Source organism: Cavia porcellus, unplaced genomic scaffold, assembly GCF_034190915.1.
Source record: "Cavia porcellus strain 051 isolate PalLab524CR breed Dunkin Hartley unplaced genomic scaffold, mCavPor4.1 scaffold_32, whole genome shotgun sequence".
NCBI classification, from domain to species: Eukaryota; Metazoa; Chordata; class Mammalia; order Rodentia; family Caviidae; genus Cavia; species Cavia porcellus.
In genome coordinates, this window is record NW_026947515.1 from 21,696,979 (window position 1) to 21,724,099 (window position 27,121).

The following is a 27,121-nucleotide window of genomic DNA, read 5'->3' on the forward strand; positions in this document are numbered from 1 at the left end:
TGTGTGTGTGTGTGTGTGTGTGTGTGTGTGTGTCTGTGTGATGTTACGGTCTGTAAAAGAGTGGGGAAGGCCCCAGTTAACAGAGACATGGGTGAGGCTGCACAAACAACTGAGACCCAGCCCCAAAAAGCCCAGGGGAAGGTAAGAAAGCAGAGAGAGACTGAAAGCAGCCCAGGGAGGGAGAAAACCCGAGAGAGTGAAAAAAGACTGCAGCTCCTCCCCCTGCAAACAAAACCAGAGAGAACCCAAACTAGGCAAAGGCCAGAGGAAAGCAGAGACAGAGAAAGACAGAGAAACAGACAGAGACAGAGACAGTGACAGAGACAGAGAGACAGACAGAGAGAGTGAGGCAGAAAGAGTCTAAGGGCTCAGAGAAAGGTACAGAGAGTGTGCAGATGGGTGGTAAAAGGGACAGGACTGGGGATGAAAACAGGGAGGGATCGGAGAGAGGATCCAAAGGTGTTTGTGTAGGACAGATGTGGGAATCCCAGCAGACAGGCAGGAAGAGGAGTAGGTAGATCTGGGATCCATCAGCAGAGCTCAGCTGAGCCCTGAGTGTTAGGCTCTCGGGTGAAGATCAAGGCATAAGGGTGTGTGTGGTGTTAGGGTCTGAGAAAAAGCAGGGAGGAGAGAGTGAAAAAAGGCATAGGGCCACAAGGACAGCTGAGAGACAGCTAAAAGCAAGGCCCCTTGCACGACAAAAAGCAGAGAGAGAGAGAGAGAGAGACAGAGAGAGAGAGAGAGAGAGCAAACAGAGAGAAACGGGTCCCAAGTGGGTTCATGGATGATGATCTAGGAGTCAGTCCAATCAGGGGGCAAATGGATAGACAGACACATGTGGGGTTTATGGAGCCCAGCTGAGCAGAGCCAAGTGAAGCAGAGCAGTGCAGTGCTGAGCCGAGCTGAGCTTCATATGCCAGTTTTATAGGTGATGATCAGGACATCTGTGTGGGTTGTTAGAGTTGGGGTGTGGGTGGATGCGGGGGGAGCATGTTTGTGTTGTGAACCTGCACTCATCAGTGCCCAGTGTGAGCGCAGGAGGCTGGGAGCCAGGGAGCCAAGCCTGAACACTCTTTCTGTGTTTTTTCACGGATCTCTGGATCTGAGAACCACCAAACCAAACAGGCAGACAGGTATCCCACTGGAAATGACATTCAGCTAGAGTTTGACATGGATTTTCACTCAGCATCAGACAGACAGACAGACACCTTTCTCCTCCCGCCTCCTTTGGTGAAGTAAGAGGGCTGATTTTTGTCTCCTGTGTGAGGCAGGCCTGGGGAAGGGGCGTGGTTCACCCTGCTGGCTGGCTCCTTTTGCTGCTCTGATGGGACTTTTAAGGTGAGCCAGTGATTTCTCCATGTTTCAGGATGCTACGTTAGGAAAAGAGAAATGCAATAAATTTTTCCATGGGGAACAATTCAACTAGACTGTCAAGTTGCTTTTTGGTACAACACAGCAACTTCCTCTCTAGGTGGGGGTGTTTCTAATCCAGCCTCTAAGCTGGCATTCCTTTGTGGTGGGTGGGGGATGGAGTAGGAGGTGGGGGTTCATGTGAATAGGGGCTTCTCTAAGCCACTGGCTCCCTAATCCCAGCAGATCTCTAACCCTCACCCCTCTGGTAGACCTAACATGAACCCCCCAGGGCCACTCCCGCAACTTAATACACTGCTCCCCAAATCCTCAACAACCACCTCCTGGCTCTAGAAGTCCTGCTGGAAGTGACTTAATTAGAATCTGACATTCATCAGTGATGGGTGGGCTCATCAGAACTAGAGGTCTTCAGTCCCCCTCCTAGTTGGAGGGTGGAACTATATGGGTCACACTAGGCTGTGCTCTACAGAGAGATTCAGTCCCTTTAGAGGGTACTGGCACTGCTCTTTCCTCAACCTCAGAGGAGGAGCCAATATCAGGCTGCTCTGTGACCCCAACAACCTTCCATTGTTAGCCCTGGAGGGTAGCTAGTGGGCATGATGCAGACCATCGTATGAGCCTGAAGGATCTATGCAGAGCCCAGGATGAAGGTAAGGGTAGGGGGAAAAGACCCCAACATTGGAGGCCCCATGGAGGCAGGCAAGACCAACAGCAGGAATTCATTCCAGGGGCTGTGCCTGCTCTCAGAAGGACCCAGGCCAGTCCTGGCACACACTGGATGCTGACCCAGCCCTATACACACACAACCCTGAGTTCCCCTACATGCAGCCCAAAGACAGAGACAGCCAACAACACGTGGCACCACCTCTCTCCTGTCTGTCATCAGACACAGCCACCGCTTGCTATGGCACCCTTGGTGGCAGGTAACAAGGTAACTCCCTTCTGATCAGACAGATAGACAGAGGGTGACAAGGCTGCAGGTTCCTCGAAGACATGGGCCCCAGGAAAATGTGCCCATCTGTGTGTCGGTACAGTTCTTCTGTCTTCACTTGCCACAGACAGGTGAACCAGTCCATGTGACCCTCACGTCCATTTGTGTGTCAGCTGTGCGGGTGCCCCCTGGTGCTCCCCGATGGCCTCCTTCCTTGGTCATAGCCTTCCTTACGAATCTCCTGACCCCTTGGCCCGAACATGTAGGAGGGCCCTGCTGGGGCAAGGCATCCCCCACACACTCACACACACGTGCACAGTAGAAACGGGCAGGATACATATCTATAGCCATCCGAGGGTCCTGGCACCACCTCAGAGGGTACTGGTGTCCAGCAGCAGCCATCAGAGATTGGTATGGAACCCAGTGGCCTCCAGTCTCCGACCTAAGCCGCAGTGCCACGTGGGAAACCTTCCCTGCACAAAGTATATGCTCTGGGATCTGAGCCTATAGATGCTCATGGTCTACACCAACAGCCAGCCCAGGTGGTCATCTGCAAAAGAGAGAGAGAGAGAAATAGCCCCCATCACTGTGTCATCAGCTTCCCTGCCTGCCACGCTCTCCTCAGATGAGACAGCGCCATCTGGTTGCTAGAGTGGACATGCACATCCTCCTCTTCTGCCCAAATGAGACAGCGCCCCTGTTGCTAAAGAGGACAGGTACATTATCCCAGAGGTACCGCCAGGGTCCAAGTTCTCTGACAACCTCCAGTCTCTTATGGATGAAAACAGAGATGGGGAAGAAACACTGGCCTCAGATGCAAGGCCACAGGCAACCCCAGAAAGATGCCAGTCCTCAGGAAAGCCAGTGTCAGAGCACCTTCCTTAGCTTCCACTGCCTAAAACCCTGACACTGAGCCTAAGCCTAAGCCTAACGCTCCCAAATGAGGTGCCGTCCTCCCTCCTGTTTCCCCCTCCAACACGGGACAGGTCCATTCCAAAAGAATGTGTCGCGTGCAGTATCTGTGATGTCTTTCTCTGCTTCTATGTCTGTCTCTGGACTTAAGAATCTTCCACTGTGGCTGGGTTCGCAAGCTTTGCCCTCTGGTGGCCAAAACATGGAACAGGCGGCAGCATCTGAGTGAACTGGAAAGTGACAGAGTCTCTGAAGGAGAGAATCCCAAAAGACATCCTGATACTGTTCCAAACAATTTGGCTCGAATCTTTCAGTCATTTTCAGTTGACCCACACCTGAATCCTGCTTCTTTGGGTGAGAAGGTTTCCATGTTTTTGTCAATCTGTAGGTACCACAGCTCATTCTAGATTTCCGATGGGACTTGTATTCTGAGTCACCTTCCATTTTCTTGGGTCAAATTCAGGGCACTAGTAAAATGAAATTCTGGGCTTGTTGCTGATGCTGTCAGTTATGCCAAGCTACAACATGGGTCAGAGAGCAAAGAGATGCAAAAGATCTGAAGTGAGTTCGTGAATGACAGACACACAGAGGAATCCGAGCAGCAGGATGGATGCATTTGCAGTCCAGTGAGATGAGCTGAGCTTAGCTGGCCTGCACTGAGTGACCACCACTGGCCTGGATCACTGGTTTCCAAAGTCTCAGAGAGTCGCTGGTCAGCCTGGAGCCAGCAAAAAATATCACAAAGACTTTGAACAGTGAACCACCAGAAGGAAAGATGTCCTCCTGCAAAGGATTTAGTGAGAGTCTGACACCCAGTCAGACAGACAGACAGACAGACAGACACACACCTGATCTGTGTGTCTTCTGCTTCCTGGGTGGAGTGAGTGGGTTGATTTTACTCTCCTGCGGGTGGTTAAGGCTCATTCTGCTTTTCTCATGGGACTTCGGCCCTACCTTTCTCCCCAAGTGTGGATCGTCCATATTTCACAAGGGTTTTTCACCCAGAACCGCCAGCAAAATACAGACAGATATCCTGTCACAAAAGTGAGAGAGAGAGAGAGAGAGAGAGAGAGAGAGAGAGAGAGAGAGAGCAAGAGAGAGAGAGAGAGAGAGGGAGAGAGAGCGAGTCTTGCATCAATATTTGGGGTGGCATGTGTCTGTTAGCGTGAGGAACTAGGATTGTGCGTGTGTATGTATCTATTAGGATGAGTCTGGTGAGTGGGACATTGTGTGTGTGTTACTGTGAGTTGGTATGATTTTAGGGTGAGGGTGGGAAACGTGGCTTGTGTGTGTGTTTTAGTGTGAAGTAGGAGAAGGAGCCAGCTTGTGTTTTCCGAATGAGCCCATGGAACGGGCATGTGTGTATATTTAGCATGAGCTTTGGGTAGACGGCTTGTGTGTGTTTTGAGGGTGAGCCCAGGGATTCTGGCATGTGTGAGCATATTAGGGTGAAGTTCAGGAGCGGGGAATGTGTGTGTTTTCAAGCTGAGTGTAGGAAACCGGGCATGTGTGTGTGTGTGTTTTTGGGGTGAAATGCGACCAATCTGACGTCTCAGGAACTTAGCTGCTCCCTCGGAGCACTGACAGGTCACCCTGAAGCCTGAAATCCTAACCCTAACCCTTTTCTCAAACAGTAACACAAACCCTAACTCGAACCCTAGCCCTAACCCCGCCTTGCTTGTCCTCCCTCCCATGGCTAACTCAAAATCATGGCATTTGGGTTCATCACTGGTAGACAGGCAGAAAGACAGACAGACAGACAGACAGGCAGACACACACACACACACAGACACACACACACACAGACACACACACACAGCAGATTCCAAGCTGCTTACATTGACAGGCTTTGGAATATCTTATTAGCTGAGCTGGGAAACCTCCCACCTGCACACCAGGACACCCCCTCTTCCACATGTGTTGGAGTCAGACACTGAAACCCACGACCCTTGGCTGGCCCCAGAACCAACCGGGACTGAGCAGAGGAATGAAAGGAGGGAGGGACAGAGGGACAGATGGACCATGGTCTTTTAGTGGTCCTTCCTTCTTCCTTCCTTCCTTCCTTCCTTCCTTCCTTCCTTCCTTCCTTTCTTCCTTCCTTCTTTCCTCCCTTCCTTCCTCCCTTGCTTCTGGTCAAATAAGGGGCATGTTGGGAGTTGGAGACCAGCCTAGGCTCCAAAGGGAGCTCAAGGCCAGGCCAAATTGCATCCCTAGAGACCCTGGCTCAAGAAGCGAAAAAAATTAAAAATAAAACACATAAAAGACACAAAAACATAAATCCTTTATAAATGATGGGGGAAGTGTGGTTCGAAAGGCCATGGCACCGAGCATTTCTGAGGCGGCGTGGCTGGCAGGATTCCAGTGTATTAAACTGGTGACCTCCCATTTGAAGTGTGGGCACAGGGACCGCTGAGCCAGAGGCCCAGAAGGTTCATGGCTGACTTCCGTTTTTGAATAGAGACAGAGACAGGTGCAGGTTGTCTGTCTGTCTGGCTACACTCCCTCCCTTGTGGGCTAAATGCATCAGCGCTGGCACCCAGACCACTCCTGAGCCCCTTTCTCTGCCACATGTGGGAAACAGGCAGGGAGACAGACCAGCTGAAATGGGAGGGGACGGGATGGGAGGTTTGAACTCACATGCAAATTAAAAAGTGACCCTGGACTTAGTCACATCCAGCTCCCACCTCCACCAGCAGCACCCACCGCTCCTTCCTTCCATCTCGGGCTAATCCAGGCTCAGTTCCGAGGGCCCAAACTCCACTCCACACATCTCTCCCTAATTCACCATCAATCCCAAGAGGCTAATGCCCCCACCCTTCCACCCCTTTCCCTGGTCTTGGTGCCTAGGATTGGGGTGGGGGCCCCGAGTTTCTGTCCATCTGTGGGTCCAGCAGAAGTATTGAGGAGAGAAGGAGGAGGAGGAGGGAGAAGAATGAAAGGAGGTGAGAGCCGGGGGTGAAATGGAGTGGAGCGCTGGAAAGGCAGAAGCAGCCAGCCACCACCGTGGTCCAAGCAAACAAACCCCCAAACAGCAGAGAGCAGGCAGAGTGAGGAGAGAGGAGAGAGGAGGGAGGGGAAAGCACAGAGACAGAGGGAGAGAGAGAGCAAGCCTAGAGAGGGAGAGAGGAGGAGGGCAGAGGTCCAAAAATGGGCTGGCTGGAGGGACTGATGAATGGAGACAGTGATGATTCTCCCTTTATTGGTTCTTCTGTTCATACATTCCTTCATTCGTTCATTCACTCATTCATTCACTTATTCGTCCCTTGGTTTGCAGGGAGCCTTTCTTTGTTCCTTCCCTTCCTTGCATCTTTATGGGTGAAAGTCAGATGGCTGCCCTAGAGCCTGGTGGGTGTGTGGCCCTAAGAAGCACAAAGGAGAGGCATGAAGCATCCCAGGGCAGGAAGGAAGGGCCCTGCCTACGTGGCAGAGGCTGCCATAGCCTGGCAAGAGGGCAGCCCAGAACGTGAGCCCTCCACAATGCACGGGGGGGCGGGGGCGGGGGAGGCTGCTGAAGAACCCTCACCTGGCTATGCTGTGGTGTGTGGTGGATGGCTGTGGTCCCAGTCATCTCCTCTTGCTCATCCTGGTGGGGTCCTGGAAGGCAGGAAGGCCAGCAGGCAGTCAGGCAGGCAGGCAGGTAGGAGCTTCGAGCAGAGGGGGCAGCTTGGAGCTGGGAGCTTGGAGCTGGGGGGGCCAAAGCCCTGAGCCCAGAGAGCTGGGTTCCAGGAACCTGGAGGGAGGGAACCAGCAAGGGGTGAGCAAAGGGTGGGCCAGGGGGCGGCCCAGAAAGTGAGCCCAGCACCACACACCACAAAACATCATGGGGGCCCCCAGGCACAAGGACCCTCACCTTGCTGGCTGTCTGGTGGACAGCTGTTGTATGCCTCAACTCATCGTGGCCCGCATCATCATGGGGTCCTGGAGGGCAGGCAGGCTGGCAGGAGGGAGGAGGTGCATGGTGAGCCAGGATCCAGGAGCTGGGAGTGCCAAGTCCCAGGAACCTGGAGGAAAACATGGAGCCAGTGAAGGCTGAGCCTGGGAGGGCAGCGGGGGAGGCCCAGAACTCCACCCCACCACTATACTCCACTGCACGGGGGGCAGGCGGGCGGCTCAGTCCAGTGACTCTCACCTCACTCGATGCATGGCAGATGGCTGTTGTCCCCATCTCTTCTTGGTCCGCATTGTCATGGGGTCCCAAAAGTCAGGCAGGTAGCCAGGCAAGCAGGCAGAGCTCCTGGGAGAGCTGGGAGCCAGGAGCTGGGCAAGCAAGAGGGGTCCTGGGAACCTGGAGGGGAATGGAGAGAGAAAGCAGCAAGGGGGTGCTCTGGAGGGCAAGCCAGGGTCTGGCTGTGTGGGCCGGTTAACTCCTGCTGTGCAGTGTCTGGTACCTGAGCTTATAAGCCTTGAGCTCTCTCAGGGAGAATGCATGGGAAACCCTGGCAGCCAGGAGTCACTAGATCTGGCCACGCCCGTGCAGACCTGCTAATCCCTCCATCCTGGCTGCAGATCCCTCCACCCTGGCCACTAACCCTTGCATCTCCTCCTGTGGCACCATGCTGCTGTCCCGGAAGTCCCTTTCCCTTTGCTCACTTTCTTGCTCCCTCATTGGCTGAGGAGGAGGACTGGGGTGCAGGATGGGCTCAGGATTTCAGAGGCAGGATTTTCATTTTATTTATTTTTTCGTCTTTTTCATTTTTATCTGTACTAGGGATCGAATTCAGGACCGCCTGCTTGCAAGGCAGGTGCTTATGCTGCTGAGTTAAACCCTGAGACCCCAGGATTTTCATTTAAAAAAACTGGAAAAGAATATGGGGCTGATTAGGGATTAGGGCTGAGAGGGCAGAGGGCCATCAGCGAGTGGGGATCAGCAGGGTGTACTCCACAGAACTCTGGATGGGAGAATCACCAAAATGGGATGGCCACGTGGACAGTGAGGACTAGGAGGGAGGGTGGCCTGTGCTGATGCCCCTGGGTGAAGGCAAGGAGGCTGGCAGCCAGGCCAGGAGCACAGAGGAAGGCAAGGAGCCAGGGAAGGAAGGGGGCCCGGGAAGCAAGGACATCAGGGAGGCAATCCAGGGCAGACAGATGAGGCGGAGAAGCCTGGGGAGGCAGAGCAGCACCCAGGGACCACGAAGGAAGGCAAGGAGGAGCCAGGGAGCCCAGGGAGCCTGGGAAAAAGGGGTGCCAGGGAAGCCAGGAGGGAGATCAGGAGATCCAGCCAGGGCAGCCAGAAGAGGCAGAGAAGATAGAGGAGGCAGGGCACCCAGGGAGCTCAGGGAACCCAGAAATCCCAGACAAAGCAGGGTAAGCCCAGGGAGGGAACCTTGACTGAACTCTGCCCAGTCTTGGAAGGCAGAGAGCCAGCGACTCAGGGACTCAGGAGAACCTCGGAGGCCTTGGATGCGGAGAGGAAGCAGGAAAGCCTAGGAGAATTTGATGTTCAGTCAGCAGACAGACTTTTCCCACTTGGAAAATTTCACCTAGGCTGTGGAATTCATGGTGCATGAACCCACAGCAGATCCAATCCAGCCTGGGGTGTGGCATGGCTGCTGGGGGGTGGCAACCCGGTCCCTCCCTAAATCCCTGCCTGCTAAGCCCAGAGGCTGGCTAAACTGCCACCCTGCGCTAATCCTAACCCTAGCCATCCTAACCCTAGCTGCCTGGGGTCCACTGCTCTGCCCTAATCCAGCGCTCCTCTAGGTAAGCCTCCGGAACCAACACCCTGTTGCCACCCTACTCCACTCCCTGCATCCCATCTGCCACCCCCAGGCAGCCCACTCACTCACTCAGTCCCCTCCAGTCTGTTCCCAGCCTCCAAGAGCCCAGAGACCACAGCCCAGAAACCAGAGCACAGAGCCCAGAGCCAAAAGGCAAGAATGTAAAACTTCAAAGAGCAAAGGTCCTGAGAAAAGCAAAGAAAGAGACAGACACAGAGATGGAGAAACAGCCAGAGACAGAGATGTCCAAAGAGTCAAAGGGCCCCCCGGAGAATAGCACAGAGGGGACAGGCCAGCCAGTGGTAAATGGGAAAGGAGGGGGGGGATAAACTGGGGAATGAGGGAAGGAGGGAGGGATCCAAAAGATGCAAAGGGACTGAAGACAGACAGGGCAATCCCAGCAGGAAGACCCAGGCAGAGGCTTAGATTAGAATCCCCTGAGCTGAGCTGAGCTGAGCTGAGCTGAGCTGAGCTGAGCTGAGCTGAGCTGAGCTGAGCTGCTGTGTATGTTAGGCTAGTGGGTGAGTATCAGGGCATAGCTGTGTGTGTGTGTGTGTGTGTGTGTGTGTGTGTGTGTGTGTGTTATTAGGGTCTGTAAAAGAGTGGGGAGGGCAACAGTGAACAGAGACATGGGCGGGCTGCACAAACAGCTGAGACCCAGCCCCAAAAAGCCCAGGGGAAGGTAAGAAAGCAGAGAGAGACTGAACAGCAGCCCAGGGAAGGGAGAAAACCCGAGAGAGTGAAAAAAGACTGCAGCTCCTCCCCCTGCAAACAAAACCAGAGAGAACCCAAACTAGGCAAAGGCCAGAGGAAAGCAGAGACAGACAGAGACAGTGACAGAGACAGAGAGACAGACAGACAGACAGAGAGAGTGAGGCAGAAAGAGAGATGCAGAAAGAGTCTAAGGGCTCAGAGAACAGTACAGAGAGGGTGCAGATGGGGGTTAAAAGGGACGGGATGGGGGATGAAAACAGGGAGGGATCAGAGAGAAGATCCAAAGGTGTTTGTGTAGGACAGATGTGGGAATCCCAGCAGACATGCAGGAAGAGGAGTAGGTAGATCTGGGATCCATCAGCAGAGCTGAGCTGAGCCGCGAGTGTTAGGCTCACGGGTGAGGATCAAGGCATAAGGGTGTGTGTGGTGTTAGGGTCTGAGAAAAAGCAGGGAGGAGAGAGTGAAAAAAGGCACGGGGCCCCAAGAACAGCTGAGAGTGAGCTGAAAGCAAGGGCCATTGCAGGACAAAAAGCAGAGAGAGAGAGAGAGAGAGAGAGAGAGAGAGAGAGAGAGAGAGAGAGACAGAGACAGAGAGAGAGACAGAGAGAGGCAGAGAGAGAGACAGAGAGAGAGAGACAGAGAGAGATAGAGAGATAGAGAGATAGAGAGAGATAGAGAGAGAGAGAGCAAATAGAGGGAAAGGGACCCAAGTGGGTTCATGGATGATGATCTAGGAGTCAGTCCAATCAGGGGGCAAATGGATAGACAGACACATTTGGTGTTTATGGAGCCCAGCTGAGCAGAGCCAAGTGAAGCAGAGCAGTGCCGTGCTGAGCCGAGCTGAGCTTCATATGCCAGTTTTATAGGTGAGGATCAGGACACCTCTGTGTATTGTTAGAGTTGGGGTTTGGGTGGATGCGGAGGGAGCATGTTTGTGTTGTGAACCTGCACTCATCAGTGCCCAGTGTGAGCGCAGGAGGCTGGGAGCCAGGGAGCCAAGCCTGAACACTCTTTCTGTGTTTTTTCACAGACTCTTGATCCCAGTACCACCAAACCAAACAGGCAGACAGGTATCCCACTGGAAATGACATTCGGCTAGAGTTTGACATGCATTTTCACTCAGCATCAGACAGACAGAGAGACAGACACCTTTCTCCTCCCGCCTCCTTTGGTGAAGTAAGAGGGCTGATTTTTGTCTCCTGTGTGAGGCAGGCCTGGGGAAGGGGCGTGGTTCACCCTGCTGGCTGGCTCCTTTTGCTGCTCTGATGGGACTTGAAAGGTGAGTGAGGCATTTCTCCATGTTTGAGTATGCTACCTTTGGAACAGAGAAACGCAATAAATATTTCCATGGCGAACAATTCAACTAGACTGTCGATTTGCTTTTTGGTACAACACAGCAACTTCCTCTCTAGGTGGGGGTGTTTCTAATCCAGCCTCTAAGCTGGCATTCCTTTGTGGTGGGTGGGGGAGGGAGTGGGAGGTGGGGGTTCATGTGAATAGCGGCATCTCTAAGCCACTGGCTCCCTAATCCCAGCAGATCTCTAACCCTCACACCTCTGCTAGACCTAACACCAACCCCCTAGGGCCACTCCCGTGACCTAACACACTGCTCCCGAAATCCTCAACAACCACCTCCTGGCTCCAGAAGTCCCGCTGGAAGTGACTTAATTAGACTCTGACATTCATCAGTCATCAGAACTAGGGGTCTTCCGACCCCCTCCCAGTTGGAGGGTGGAGCCATATGGGTCACACTAGGCTTTGTTCCACAGAGAGAGTCAGTCACTTTAGGCAGTACTGACACTGCTCCCTCCTGAACCTCAGGGGAGAAGCTGATATCAGGCTGCTCTGTGACCCCAACAACCTTCCATTGTTGGGCTTGGAGGTTAGCTAGTGGGCACAATGCAGACCATCGTATGAGCCTGAAGGGTCTCTGCAGAGCCCAGGGTGAAGGTAAGGGTGGGGGAAAAGACCCCAACATTGGAGGACCCACAGAGGCAGGAAAGACCAACAACAGGGATTCATTCCAGGGGCTGTGCCTGCTTTCAGAAGGACCCAGGCCAGTCCTGGCACACACTGGATGCTGACCCAGTCATATACACACACAACCCTGAGTTCCCCTACATGCAGCCCAAAGACAAGGACAGCCAACAACATGTGGCACCACCTCTCTCCCGTCTGTCATCAGACACAGCCACCACTTGCTATGGCACCCTTGGTGGCAGGAAACAAGGTAACTCCCTTCTGACAAGACAGACAGACAGAGGGTGAAAAGGCTGCAGGTTCCTTGAAGACATGGGCCTCAGGAAAATGTGCCCATCTGTGTGTCGGTACAGTTCTTCTGTCTTCACTTGCCACAGACAGGTGAACCAGTCCATGTGACCCTCACGTCCATTTGTGTGTCAGCTGTGCAGTGCCCCCTGGTGCTCCCGGATGGCCTCCTTCCTTGGTCATAGCCTTCCTTACGAATCTCCTGACCCCTTGGCCTGTCCATGTAGGAGGGCCCCGCTGGGGAAGGCATCCCCCTGACACACACACGAGCACACTAGAAACGGGCAGGACACATATCTATAGCCATCCGAGGGTACTGGCACCACCGCAGAGGGTACTGGTGTCCAGCAGCAGCCATCAGAGATTGGTACGGAGCCCAGTGGCCTCCAGTCTCCAACTGAAGCCTCAGTCCCACCTGGGAAACCTTTCCTGCACAAAGTATATGCTAGGGGATCTGAGCCTACAGATGCTCGTGGTGTACACCAACAGCGAGCCCGCGTGGTCATCTGCAAAACAGAGAGAGAAATAGCCCCCATCACTGTGTCATCAGCTTTCCTGCCTGCCACGCTCTCCTCAGATGAGACAGCACCATCAGGTGGCCAGAGGGACACGCACATCGTCTTCTTCTGCCCAAATGAGACAGCGCCTCTGGTGGCTAAAGAGGACAGGCACATTATCCCAGAGGTACTGCCAGGGTCCAAGTTCTCTGACAACCTCCAGCCTTTTATGGATGAAGAGAGATGGAGAAGAAACACTGGCCTCAGATGCAAGGCCACAGGCAACCCCAGAGAGATGTTAGTCCTCAGGAAAGCTAGTGTCAGAGCACCTTCCTTAGCTTCTACAGCCTAAAACTCTGACCCTAGCCTAAGCCTAAGCCTAACCCTCCCAAATGAGGTGCCATCCTCCCTCCTGTGCCCCCCTCCAACACGGGCAGGTCCATTCCAGAAAGAATGTGTCGCGCGCAGTGTCTGTGATGTCTTTCTCTGCCTCTATGCCTGTCTAGGTGGACTTGAGAATCTTCCACTGTGGCTGGGTTCTCAGCTTTGCCCTCTGGTGGCCAAACATGGAACAGGCGGCAGTATCAGAGTGAACTGGAAAGGGATAGAGTCTCTGAAAGAGAGAATCCCAAAAGACATCCTGATACTGTTCCAAACAATTTGGCTCGAATCTTTCAGTCCTTTTAAGTTGACCGACAGCTGAACCCTGCTTCTTTGGGTGAGCAGGTTTCCATGTTTTTCTCAATCTGTAGGTACCACAGCTCATTCTGGTTTTCTCATGGGACTTGTAGCCTGAGTCATCTTCCATTTTCTTGGGTCCAATACAGGGCACTAGTAAAATGAAATTCTGGGCTTGTTGCTGATGCTGTCAGTTATGCCAAGTTACAACATGGGCTAAAGAGCAAAAAAATGCAAACGGTCTGAAGTGAGTTCGTGAATGACAGACACACAGAGGAATCCGAGCAGCAGGATGGATGCATTTGCAGTCCAGTGAGATGAGCTGAGTTTAGCTGGCCTGCAATGAGGGACCACCACTGGCCTGGATCACTGGTTTCCAAAGTCTCAGAGAGTCGCTGGTCAGCCTGGGGCCAGGAACAAAATCACAAAGACTTTGAACAGTGAACCACCAGAAGGAAAGATGTCCCACTGCAAAGGATTTAGCGGGATTCTGACACCAGTCAGACAGACAGACAGACACCTGACCTGTCTGTCTCCTGCTTCCTGGGTGGAGTGAGTGGGTTGATTTTTCTCTCCTGAGTGTGGTTAAGGCACATTCTGCTTTTCTTATGGGACTTCGGCCCTCCCTCCTTCCCCCAGTATGGATCATCCATATTTCACAAGGCTTTTTCACCCAGAATCACCAGATAAATAGAGACAGACATCCTGTCACAAAAGTTAGGGAGAGAGAGAGAGAGAGAGAGACAGAGAGAGAGACAGAGAGAGAGACAGAGAGAGAGGGAGAGAGAGTGAGTCTTACATCAATATTTTGGGTGGCATGTGTCTGTTAGCGTGAGGAACTAGGATTGTGTGTGTATATGTATCTATCAGGATGAGTCTGGTGAATGGGACATTGTGTGTGTGTTACTGTGAGTTGGTATGATTTTAGGGTGAGGGTGGGAAACGTGGCTTGTGTGTGTTTTAGTGTGAAGTAGGAGAAGGAGCCAGCTTGTGTTTTCCGAATGAGCCCATGGAACGGGGCATGCGTGTATATTTAGCATGAGCTTGGGGTAGACGGCTTGTGTGTGTTTTAGTGTAAAGCAGAGAAGGGCTTGTGTGTGTTTTGAGGGTGAGCCCAGGGATTCTGGCATGTGTGAGCATATTAGGGTCAAGTTCAGGAGCGGAGAATGTGTGTGTTTTCAAGCTGAGTGTAGGAAACCTGGCATGTGTGTGTGTGTGTTTGACGTGAAATGCTACCAATCCGACGTCTCAGGAATCCGGCCGCTCCCTCGAAGCACTGAAAGGTGACCCTGAAGCCTAAAATCCTAACCCTAACCCTTTTCCCAAACAGTAACACAAACTCTAACTCTAACCCTAGCCCTAACCCCGCCTCGCTTTTCCTCCCTCCCATGGCTAACCCAAAATCATGGCATTTGGGTTCCTCACTGGTAGACAGACAGACTGACAGACAGACAGGCAGGCAGGCAGGCAGGCAGACACAGACACACACACACACACACACACACACACACACACACACAAGCACAGACACACAGGCACACAGCAGATTCCAAGCTGCTTACATTGACTGACTTTGGAATATCTTATTAGCTGAGCTGGGTGACCTCCCACCTGCACGCAAGGGCACCCCCTCTTCCACATGTGTTGGAGGCAGACACTCATACACAACAGCCTCGGCTGGCCCAGGAACCAACCAGGACTGAGCAGAGGAACGGAAGGAGGGAGGGACAGAGCTACAGATGGACAAATGGACTTTAGTGGTCTTTCCTTCTTCCTTCCTTCCTTCCTTCCTTCCTTCCTTCCTTCCTTCCTTCCTTCGTTCCTTTCTTCCTTCCTTCCTTCCTTTCTCCCTTGCTTCTGGTCAAATAAAGGGCATGTTGGGAGTTGGAGACCAGCCTAGGCTCCAAAGGGAGCTCATGGCAAGGCCGAACTGCATCCATAGAGAGACCCTGGCTCAAGAAGTGAAAAAAATTAAAAATAAAACAAATAAAAGACACAAAAACATAAATCCTTTATAAATGATGGGGGAAGTGTGGTTCGAAAGGCCATGGCACCGAGCATTTCTGAGACTGCGTGGCTGGCAGGATTCCAGGGTATTAAACTGGTGACCTCCCATTTGAAGTATGGGCACAGGGACCGCTGAGCCAGAGGCCCAGAAGGTTCATGGCTGACTTCCGTTTTTGAATAGAGACAGAGACAGGTGCAGGTTGTCTGTCTGTCTGGCTACACTCCCTCCCTTGTGGGCTAAATGCATCAGCGCTGGCCCCCAGACCACTCCTGAGCCCCTTTCTCTGCCACCTGGGGGAAACAGGCAGGGAGACAGACCAGCTGAAATGGGAGGGCACGGGATGGGAGGTTTGAACTCACATGCAAATTAAAAAGTGACCCCGGACATAGTCACATCCAGCTCCCACCTCCACCAGCAGCACCCACCGCTCCTTCCTTCCATCTCGGGCTAATCCAGGCTCAGTTCCGAGGGCCCAAACTCCACTCCACACATCTCTCCCTAATTCACCATCAATCCCAAGAGGCTAATGCCCCCACCCTTCCACCCCTTCCCCTGGTCTTGGTGCCTAGGATTGGGGTGGGGGCCCCGAGTTTCTGTCCATCTGTGGTTCCAGCAGAAGTATTGAGGAGAGAAGGAGGAGGAGGAGGGAGAAGAATGAAAGGAGGTGAGAGCCGGGGGTGAAATGGAGTGGAGCGCTGGAAAGGCAGAAGCAGCAGCCACCACCGTGGTCCAAGCAAACAAACCCCCAAACAGCAGAGAGCAGGCAGAGTGAGGAGAGAGGAGAGAGGAGGGAGGGGAAAGCACAGAGACAGAGGGAGAGACACAGAGGGAGAGAGAGAGCAAGCCTAGAGAGGGAGAGAGGAGGAGGGCAGAGGTCCAAAAATGGGCGGGGTGGAGGGACTGATGAATGGAGACAGTGATGATTCTCCCTTTATTGGTTCTTCTGTTCATACATTCCTTCATTCGTTCATTCACTCATTCATTCACTTATTCGTCCCTTGGTTTGCAGGGAGCCTTTCTTTGTTCCTTCCCTTCCTTCCATCTTTATGGGTGAAAGTCAGATGGCTGCCCTGGAGCCTGGTGGGTGTGTGGCCCTAAGAGGCACAGAGGAGAGGCATGAAGGATCCCAGGGCTGGAAGGAAGGGCCCTGCCTACGTGGCAGAGGCTACAATAGCCTGGCAAGAGGGCAGCCCAGAACGTGACCCCTCCACAATGCACGGGGGTGGGGGGGGGTGGGGGAGGCTGCTCAAGAACCCTCACCTGGCTGTGCTGTGGTGTGTGCTGGATGGCTGTGGTCCCCCTCATCTCCTCTTGCTCATCGTCGTGGGGTCCTGGAAGGCAGGAAGGCCAGCAGGCAGTCAGGCAGGCAGGCAGGTAGGAGCTTCCAGCAGAGCCGGCAGCTTGGAGCTGGGAGGCTGCAGCTGGGGGGGCCAGAGCCCTGAGCCCAGAGAGCTGGGTTCCAGGAACCTGGAGGAAGGCAATGAGCAAGGGTTGAGCAAAGGGTGGGCCAGCGGGTGGCCCAGTAAGTGACCCCAGCACCACACACCACAAAACATCATGGGGGCCCCCAGGCACAAGGACCCTCACCTTGCTGGCTGTCTGGTGGACAGCTGTTGTCCGCCTCAACTCATCGTGGCCCGCATCATCACGGGGTCCTGGAGGGCAGGCAGGCTGGCAGGTGGGAGGAGATGCATGGTGAGCCAGGATCCAGGAGCTGGGAGTGCCAAGTCCCAGGAACCTGGAGGAAAACATGGAGCCAGTGAAGGCTGAGCTGGGGAGGGCAGGGGAGAGGCCCAGAACTCCACCGCACCACTATACACCCCTCCACGGGGGGCAGGCAGGCGGCTCAGTCCAGTGACCCTCACCTCACTCGATGCATGGCAGATGGCTGTTGTCCCCATCTCTTCTTGGTCCGCATTGTCATGGGGTCCCTGAAGTCAGGCAGGTAGCCAGGCAAGCAGGCAGAGCTCCTGGGAGAGCTGGGAGCCAGGAGCTGGGCCAGCAAGAGGGGTCCTGGGAACCTGGAGGGGAATGGAGAGAGAAAGCAGGGAAGGGGAGCTCTGGAGGGCCAGCCAGAGGTCTGGCTGTGTGGGCTGGTTAACTCCTGCTGCATGGTGTCTGGTGCCTGAGCTTGTTAAGGCTTGAGGTCAGTCAGGGAGAATGCATGGGAAACCCTGGAGCCCAGGAGCCCAAGATCTGGCCACGCCCGTGCAGCCCAGCTAATCCCTCCATGCTGGCTGCAGATCCCATCAACCTGGCCCCTAATCCTTTCATCTCCTCCTGTGGCACCACCCTGGTGTCCCGGAAGTCCCCTTTCCCTTCACTCACTTCCTGGCTCGCTCATTGGCTGAGGAGGAGGATGGCATTATGGGGTGGACTCAGGATTTCAGAGGCAGGGTTTTCATTTCATTTTTTTTTCTTGGTCTTTTTCATTTTTATCTGTACCGGGGATCGAATTCAGGACCCCCTGCTTGCAAGGCAGGTGTTTATGCCGCTGAGTTAAACACCCAGCCCCCAGGATTTTCATTTTAAAAAAGTGGAAAAGAATATGGGGCTGATTAGGGATTAGGGCTGAGAGGGCAGAGAGCCATCAGCGAGTGGGGATCAGCAGGGTGTACTCCAAAGAACTCTGGATGGGAGAATCACCAAAATGGGATGGCCACGTGGACAGTGAGGACTAGGAGGGAGGGTGGCCTGTGCTGATGCCCCTGGGTGAAGGCAAGGAGGCTGGCAGCCAGGCCAGGAGCACAGAGGAAGGCAAGCAGCCAGGGAAGGAAGGGGGCCCGGGAAGCAAGGACATCAGGGAGGCAATCCAGGGCAGACAGAGGAGGCGGAGAAGCCTGGGGAGGCAGAGCAGCACCCAGGGACCAGGAAGGAAGGCAAGGAGGAGCCAGGGAGCCCAGGGAGCCTGGGAAGAAGGGGTGCCAGGGAAGCCAGGAGGGAGACTGGGGAAGCCAGCCAGGGCAGCCAGAAGAGGCAGAGAGGATAGAGGAGGCAGGGCACCCAGGGAGCTCAGGGAACCCAGAAATCCCAGAGAAAGCAGGGTTTAAAGCCAGGCAGGGAACCTTGACTGAACTCTGCCCAATCTTGGAAATCAGAAAGCCAGGGACTCAGGGACACAGGAGAACCTCGGAGGCCTTGGATGCTGAGAGGAAGCAGGAAAGCCTCGGAGAATTCGATGTTCAGTCAGCAGACAGACTTTTCCCACTTGGAAAATTTCACCTAGGCTGTGGAATTCATGGTGCATGAACCCACAGCAGATCCAATCCAGCCTGGGGTGTGGCATGGCTGCTGGGGCGTGGCAGCCCATTGCCTCCCTAAATCCCTGCCTGTTAAGCCCAGAGGCTGGCTAAACTGCAACCCTGCGCTAATTCTAACCCAGGCCATCCTAACCCTAGCTGCCTGGGGTCCACTGGCCTGCCCTAATCCAGCACTCCTCTAGCTAAGCCTCCGGAACCAACACCCTGTTGCCACCCTACTCCACTCCCTGCATCCTGTCTGCCACTCCCAGGCAGCCCACTCACTCACTCAGTCCCCTCCACTCTGTGCCCAGCCTCCAAGAGCCCAGAGACCACAGCACAGAAACCAGAGCACAGAGCCCAGAGCCAAAAGGCAAGAATGTAAAACTTCAAAGAGCAGAGGTCCTGAGAAAAGCAAAGAAAGAGACAGAGACAGAGATGGAGAAACAGCCAGAGACAGAGATGTCCAAAGAGTTAAAGGGCCCCCCGGAGAATAGCACAGAGGGGACAGCCCAGCCAGTGGTAAATGGGAAAGGAGGGGGGGGGATAAACTGGGGAATGAGGGATGGAGGGAGGGATCCAAAAGAGGCAAAGGGACTGAAGACAGACAGGGCAATCCCAGCAGCAAGACCCAGGCAGAGGCTTAGATTAGAATCCACTGAGCTGAGCTGAGCTGAGCTGCTGTGTGTGTTAGGCTCATGGTTGATGATCAGGGCATAGGTGTGTGTGTGTGTATGTGTGTGTGTGTGTGTGTGTGTGTGTGTGTGTGTGTGTGTGTGTGTCTGTGTGATGTTACGGTCTGTAAAAGAGTGGGGAAGGCCCCAGTTAACAGAGACATGGGTGAGGCTGCACAAACAACTGAGACCCAGCCCCAAAAAGCCCAGGGGAAGGTAAGAAAGCAGAGAGAGACTGAAAGCAGCCCAGGGAGGGAGAAAACCCGAGAGAGTGAAAAAAGACTGCAGCTCCTCCCCCTGCAAACAAAACCAGAGAGAACCCAAACTAGGCAAAGGCCAGAGGAAAGCAGAGACAGAGAAAGACAGAGAAACAGACAGAGACAGAGACAGTGACAGAGACAGAGAGACAGACAGAGAGAGTGAGGCAGAAAGAGTCTAAGGGCTCAGAGAAAGGTACAGAGAGTGTGCAGATGGGTGGTAAAAGGGACAGGACTGGGGATGAAAACAGGGAGGGATCGGAGAGAGGATCCAAAGGTGTTTGTGTAGGACAGATGTGGGAATCCCAGCAGACAGGCAGGAAGAGGAGTAGGTAGATCTGGGATGCATCAGCAGAGCTCAGCTGAGCCCTGAGTGTTAGGCTCTCGGGTGAAGATCAAGGCATAAGGGTGTGTGTGGTGTTAGGGTCTGAGAAAAAGCAGGGAGGAGAGAGTGAAAAAAGGCATAGGGCCACAAGGACAGCTGAGAGACAGCTAAAAGCAAGGCCCCTTGCACGACAAAAAGCAGAGAGAGAGAGAGAGAGAGACAGAGAGAGAGAGAGAGAGAGAGAGAGAGAGCAAACAGAGAGAAACGGGTCCCAAGTGGGTTCATGGATGATGATCTAGGAGTCAGTCCAATCAGGGGGCAAATGGATAGACAGACACATGTGGGGTTTATGGAGCCCAGCTGAGCAGAGCCAAGTGAAGCAGAGCAGTGCAGTGCTGAGCCGAGCTGAGCTTCATATGCCAGTTTTATAGGTGATGATCAGGACATCTGTGTGGGTTGTTAGAGTTGGGGTGTGGGTGGATGCGGGGGGAGCATGTTTGTGTTGTGAACCTGCACTCATCAGTGCCCAGTGTGAGCGCAGGAGGCTGGGAGCCAGGGAGCCAAGCCTGAACACTCTTTCTGTGTTTTTTCACGGATCTCTGGATCTGAGAACCACCAAACCAAACAGGCAGACAGGTATCCCACTGGAAATGACATTCAGCTAGAGGTTGACATGGATTTTCACTCAGCATCAGACAGACAGACAGACACCTTTCTCCTCCCGCCTCCTTTGGTGAAGTAAGAGGGCTGATTTTTGTCTCCTGTGTGAGGCAGGCCTGGGGAAGGGGCGTGGTTCACCCTGCTGGCTGGCTCCTTTTGCTGCTCTGATGGGACTTTTAAGGTGAGCCAGTGATTTCTCCATGTTTCAGGATGCTACGTTAGGAAAAGAGAAATGCAATAAATTTTTCCATGGGGAACAATTCAACTAGACTGTCAAGTTGCTTTTTGGTACAACACAGCAACTTCCTCTAGGGTGGGGTTGATTCTAATCCAGCATCTAAACTGGCATTCCTTTGTGGTGGGTGGGGGATGGAGTAGGAGGTGGGGGTTCATGTGAATAGGGGCTTCTCTAAGCCACTGGCTCCCTAATCCCAGCAGATCTCTAACCCTCACCCCTCTGGTAGACCTAACATGAACCCCCCCAGGGCCACTCCCGCAACTTAATACACTGCTCCCCAAATCCTCAACAACCACCTCCTGGCTCTAGAAGTCCTGCTGGAAGTGACTTAATTAGAATCTGACATTCATCAGTGATGGGTGGGCTCATCAGAACTAGAGGTCTTCAGTCCCCCTCCCAGTTGGAGGGTGGAACTATATGGGTCACACTAGGCTGTGCTCTACAGAGAGATTCAGTCCCTTTAGAGGGTACTGGCACTGCTCTTTCCTCAACCTCAGAGGAGGAGCCAATATCAGGCTGCTCTGTGACCCCAACAACCTTCCATTGTTAGCCCTGGAGGGTAGCTAGTGGGCATGATGCAGACCATCGTATGAGCCTGAAGGATCTATGCAGAGCCCAGGATGAAGGTAAGGGTAGGGGGAAAAGACCCCAACATTGGAGGCCCCATGGAGGCAGGCAAGACCAACAGCAGGAATTCATTCCAGGGGCTGTGCCTGCTCTCAGAAGGACCCAGGCCAGTCCTGGCACACACTGGATGCTGACCCAGCCCTATACACACACAACCCTGAGTTCCCCTACATGCAGCCCAAAGACAGAGACAGCCAACAACACGTGGCACCACCTCTCTCCTGTCTGTCATCAGACACAGCCACCGCTTGCTATGGCACCCTTGGTGGCAGGTAACAAGGTAACTCCCTTCTGATCAGACAGATAGACAGAGGGTGACAAGGCTGCAGGTTCCTCGAAGACATGGGCCCCAGGAAAATGTGCCCATCTGTGTGTCGGTACAGTTCTTCTGTCTTCACTTGCCACAGACAGGTGAACCAGTCCATGTGACCCTCACGTCCATTTGTGTGTCAGCTGTGCGGGTGCCCCCTGGTGCTCCCCGATGGCCTCCTTCCTTGGTCATAGCCTTCCTTACGAATCTCCTGACCCCTTGGCCCGAACATGTAGGAGGGCCCTGCTGGGGCAAGGCATCCCCCACACACTCACACACACGTGCACAGTAGAAACGGGCAGGATACATATCTATAGCCATCCGAGGGTCCTGGCACCACCTCAGAGGGTACTGGTGTCCAGCAGCAGCCATCAGAGATTGGTATGGAACCCAGTGGCCTCCAGTCTCCGACCTAAGCCGCAGTGCCACGTGGGAAACCTTCCCTGCACAAAGTATATGCTCTGGGATCTGAGCCTATAGATGCTCATGGTCTACACCAACAGCCAGCCCAGGTGGTCATCTGCAAAAGAGAGAGAGAGAGAAATAGCCCCCATCACTGTGTCATCAGCTTCCCTGCCTGCCACGCTCTCCTCAGATGAGACAGCGCCATCTGGTTGCTAGAGTGGACATGCACATCCTCCTCTTCTGCCCAAATGAGACAGCGCCCCTGTTGCTAAAGAGGACAGGTACATTATCCCAGAGGTACCGCCAGGGTCCAAGTTCTCTGACAACCTCCAGTCTCTTATGGATGAAAACAGAGATGGGGAAGAAACACTGGCCTCAGATGCAAGGCCACAGGCAACCCCAGAAAGATGCCAGTCCTCAGGAAAGCCAGTGTCAGAGCACCTTCCTTAGCTTCCACTGCCTAAAACCCTGACACTGAGCCTAAGCCTAAGCCTAACGCTCCCAAATGAGGTGCCGTCCTCCCTCCTGTTTCCCCCTCCAACACGGGACAGGTCCATTCCAAAAGAATGTGTCGCGTGCAGTATCTGTGATGTCTTTCTCTGCTTCTATGTCTGTCTCTGGACTTAAGAATCTTCCACTGTGGCTGGGTTCGCAAGCTTTGCCCTCTGGTGGCCAAAACATGGAACAGGCGGCAGCATCTGAGTGAACTGGAAAGTGACAGAGTCTCTGAAGGAGAGAATCCCAAAAGACATCCTGATACTGTTCCAAACAATTTGGCTCGAATCTTTCAGTCATTTTCAGTTGACCCACACCTGAATCCTGCTTCTTTGGGTGAGAAGGTTTCCATGTTTTTGTCAATCTGTAGGTACCACAGCTCATTCTAGATTTCCGATGGGACTTGTATTCTGAGTCACCTTCCATTTTCTTGGGTCAAATTCAGGGCACTAGTAAAATGAAATTCTGGGCTTGTTGCTGATGCTGTCAGTTATGCCAAGCTACAACATGGGTCAGAGAGCAAAGAGATGCAAAAGATCTGAAGTGAGTTCGTGAATGACAGACACACAGAGGAATCCGAGCAGCAGGATGGATGCATTTGCAGTCCAGTGAGATGAGCTGAGCTTAGCTGGCCTGCACTGAGTGACCACCACTGGCCTGGATCACTGGTTTCCAAAGTCTCAGAGAGTCGCTGGTCAGCCTGGAGCCAGCAAAAAATATCACAAAGACTTTGAACAGTGAACCACCAGAAGGAAAGATGTCCTCCTGCAAAGGATTTAGCGAGAGTCTGACACCCAGTCAGACAGACAGACAGACAGACAGACAGACAGACACCTGACCTGTGTGTCTTCTGCTTCCTGGGTGGAGTGAGTGAGTTGATTTTACTCTCCTGCGTGTGGTTAAGGCTCATTCTGCTTTTCTCATGGGACTTCGGCCCTACCTTTCTCCCCAAGTGTGGATCGTCCATATTTCACAAGGGTTTTTCACCCAGAACCGCCAGCAAAATACAGACAGATATCCTGTCACAAAAGTGAGAGAGAGAGAGAGAGAGAGAGAGAGAGAGAGAGAGAGAGAGAGACAAAGAGAGACAGAGAGAGAGATAGAGAGAGAGCGAGAGAGAGAGAGAGAGAGAGCGAGTCTTACATCAATATTTGGGGTGGCATGTGTCTGTTAGCGTGAGGAACTAGGATTGTGCGTGTGTATGTATCTATTAGGATGAGTCTGGTGAGTGGGACATTGTGTGTGTGTTACTGTGAGTTGGTATGATTTTAGGGTGAGGGTGGGAAACGTGGCTTGTGTGTGTGTTTTAGTGTGAAGTAGGAGAAGGAGCCAGCTTGTGTTTTCCGAATGAGCCCATGGAACGGGGCATGTGTGTATATTTAGCATGAGCTTTGGGTAGACGGCTTGTGTGTGTTTTGAGGGTGAGCCCAGGGATTCTGGCATGTGTGAGCATATTAGGGTGAAGTTCAGGAGCGGGGAATGTGTGTGTTTTCAAGCTGAGTGTAGGAAACCGGGCATGTGTGTGTGTTTTTGGGGTGAAATGCGACCAATCTGACGTCTCAGGAACCCAGCTACTCCCTCGGAGCACTGACAGGTCACCCTGAAGCCTGAAATCCTAACCCTAACCCTTTTCTCAAACAGTAACACAAAGCCTAACTCGAACCCTAGCCCTAACCCCGCCTTGCTTGTCCTCCCTCCCATGGCTAACTCAAAATCATGGCATTTGGGTTCATCACTGGTAGACAGGCAGACAGACAGACAGACAGACAGACAGGCAGACACACACACACACACAGACACACACACACACAGACACACACACACAGCAGATTCCAAGCTGCTTACATTGACAGGCTTTGGAATATCTTATTAGCTGAGCTGGGAAACCTCCCACCTGCACACCAGGACACCCCCTCTTCCACATGTGTTGGAGTCAGACACTGAAACCCACGACCCTTGGCTGGCCCCAGAACCAACCGGGACTGAGCAGAGGAATGAAAGGAGGGAGGGACAGAGGGACAGATGGACCATGGTCTTTTAGTGGTCCTTCCTTCTTCCTTCCTTCCTTCCTTCTTTCCTTCCTTCCTTCCTTCCTTCCTTCCTTCCTTCCTTCCTTCCTTTCTTCCTTCCTTCTTTCCTCCCTTCCTTCCTCCCTTGCTTCTGGTCAAATAAGGGGCATGTTGGGAGTTGGAGACCAGCCTAGGCTCCAAAGGGAGCTCAAGGCCAGGCCAAATTGCATCCCTAGAGACCCTGGCTCAAGAAGCGAAAAAAATTAAAAATAAAACACATAAAAGACACAAAAACATAAATCCTTTATAAATGATGGGGGAAGTGTGGTTCGAAAGGCCATGGCACCGAGCATTTCTGAGGCGGCGTGGCTGGCAGGATTCCAGTGTATTAAACTGGTGACCTCCCATTTGAAGTGTGGGCACAGGGACCGCTGAGCCAGAGGCCCAGAAGGTTCATGGCTGACTTCCGTTTTTGAATAGAGACAGAGACAGGTGCAGGTTGTCTGTCTGTCTGGCTACACTCCCTCCCTTGTGGGCTAAATGCATCAGCGCTGGCCCCCAGACCACTCCTGAGCCCCTTTCTCTGCCACATGTGGGAAACAGGCAGGGAGACAGACCAGCTGAAATGGGAGGGGACGGGATGGGAGGTTTGAACTCACATGCAAATTAAAAAGTGACCCCGGACTTAGTCACATCCAGCTCCCACCTCCACCAGCAGCACCCACCGCTCCTTCCTTCCATCTCTGGCTCATCCAGGCTCAGTTCCGAGGGCCCAAACTCCACTCCACACATCTCTCCCTAATTCACCATCAATCCCAAGAGGCTAATGCCCCCACCCTTCCACCCCTTCCCCTGGTCTTGGTGCCTAGGATTGGGGTGGGGGCCCCGAGTTTCTGTCCATCTGTGGTTCCAGCATCAGTATTGAGGAGAGAAGGAGGAGGAGGAGGGAGAAGAATGAAAGGAGGTGAGAGCCGGGGGTGAAATGGAGTGGAGCGCTGGAAAGGCAGAAGCAGCCAGCCACCACCGTGGTCCAAGCAAACAAACCCCAAAACATCAGAGAGCAGGCAGAGTGAGGAGAGAGGAGAGAGGAGGGAGGGGAAAGCACAGAGAGAGAGAGAGACAGAGGGAGAGAGAGAGCAAGCCTGGTGAGGGAGAAAGGAGGAGGGCAGAGGTCCAAAAATGGGCGGGGTGGAGGGACTGATGAATGGAGACAGTGATGATTCTCCCTTTATTGGTTCTTCTGTTCATACATTCCTTCATTCGTTCATTCACTCATTCATTCACTTATTCGTCCCTTGGTTTGCAGGGAGCCTTTCTTTGTTCCTTCCCTTCCTTCCATCTTTATGGGTGAAAGTCAGATGGCTGCCCTGGAGCCTGGTGGGTGTGTGGCCCTAAGAGGCACAGAGGAGAGGCATGAAGGATCCCAGGGCTGGAAGGAAGGGCCCTGCCTACGTGGCAGAGGCTACAATAGCCTGGCAAGAGGGCAGCCCAGAACGTGACCCCTCCACAATGCACGGGGGTGGGGGGGGTGGGGGAGGCTGCTCAAGAACCCTCACCTGGCTGTGCTGTGGTGTGTGCTGGATGGCTGTGGTCCCCCTCATCTCCTCTTGCTCATCGTCGTGGGGTCCTGGAAGGCAGGAAGGCCAGCAGGCAGTCAGGCAGGCAGGCAGGTAGGAGCTTCCAGCAGAGCCGGCAGCTTGGAGCTGGGAGGCTGCAGCTGGGGGGGCCAGAGCCCTGAGCCCAGAGAGCTGGGTTCCAGGAACCTGGAGGAAGGCAATGAGCAAGGGTTGAGCAAAGGGTGGGCCAGCGGGTGGCCCAGTAAGTGACCCCAGCACCACACACCACAAAACATCATGGGGGCCCCCAGGCACAAGGACCCTCACCTTGCTGGCTGTCTGGTGGACAGCTGTTGTCCGCCTCAACTCATCGTGGGCCGCATCATCACGGGGTCCTGGAGGGCAGGCAGGCTGGCAGGAGGGAGGAAATGCATGGTGAGACAGGATCCAGGAGCTGGGAGTGCCAAGTCCCAGGAACCTGGAGGAAAACATGGAGCCAGTGAAGGCTGAGCTGGGGAGGGCAGGGGAGAGGCCCAGAACTCCACCGCACCACTATACACCCCTCCACGGGGGGCAGGCGGGCGGCTCAGTCCAGTGACCCTCACCTCACTCGATGCATGGCAGATGGCTGTTGTCCCCATCTCTTCTTGGTCCGCATTGTCATGGGGTCCCTGAAGTCAGGCAGGTAGCCAGGCAAGCAGGCAGAGCTCCTGGGAGAGCTGGGAGCCAGGAGCTGGGCCAGCAAGAGAGGTCCTGGGAACCTGGAGGGGAATGGAGAGAGAAAGCAGGGAAGGGGAGCTCTGGAGGGCCAGCCAGAGGTCTGGCTGTGTGGGCTGGTTAACTCCTGCTGCATGGTGTCTGGTGCCTGAGCTTGTTAAGGCTTGAGGTCAGTCAGGGAGAATGCATGGGAAACCCTGGAGCCCAGGAGCCCAAGATCTGGCCACGCCCGTGCAGCCCAGCTAATCCCTCCATGCTGGCTGCAGATCCCATCAACCTGGCCCCTAATCCTTTCATCTCCTCCTGTGGCACCACCCTGGTGTCCCGGAAGTCCCCTTTCCCTTCACTCACTTCCTGGCTCGCTCATTGGCTGAGGAGGAGGATGGCATTATGGGGTGGACTCAGGATTTCAGAGGCAGGGTTTTCATTTCATTTTTTTTTCTTGGTCTTTTTCATTTTTATCTGTACCGGGGATCGAATTCAGGACCCCCTGCTTGCAAGGCAGGTGTTTAT

At 53.7% G+C, this 27,121-nt stretch overlaps 1 long non-coding RNA gene across 1 annotated transcript; it reads right to left on the reverse strand.

The window, feature by feature from the left end:
• Nucleotides 1-33: 33 nt before the first annotated feature.
• LOC134474322 (uncharacterized) lies at nt 34-26,267 on the reverse strand. The gene is made up of 6 exons (XR_010045110.1): nt 26,219-26,267; nt 25,892-26,098; nt 16,962-21,946; nt 16,684-16,834; nt 16,357-16,563; nt 34-2,852 (listed from the first exon to the last, which is right to left on the reverse strand). It is a non-coding gene; the product is annotated as an uncharacterized LOC134474322 (long non-coding RNA).
• Between the last annotated feature and the right edge of the window lie 854 nt (nt 26,268-27,121).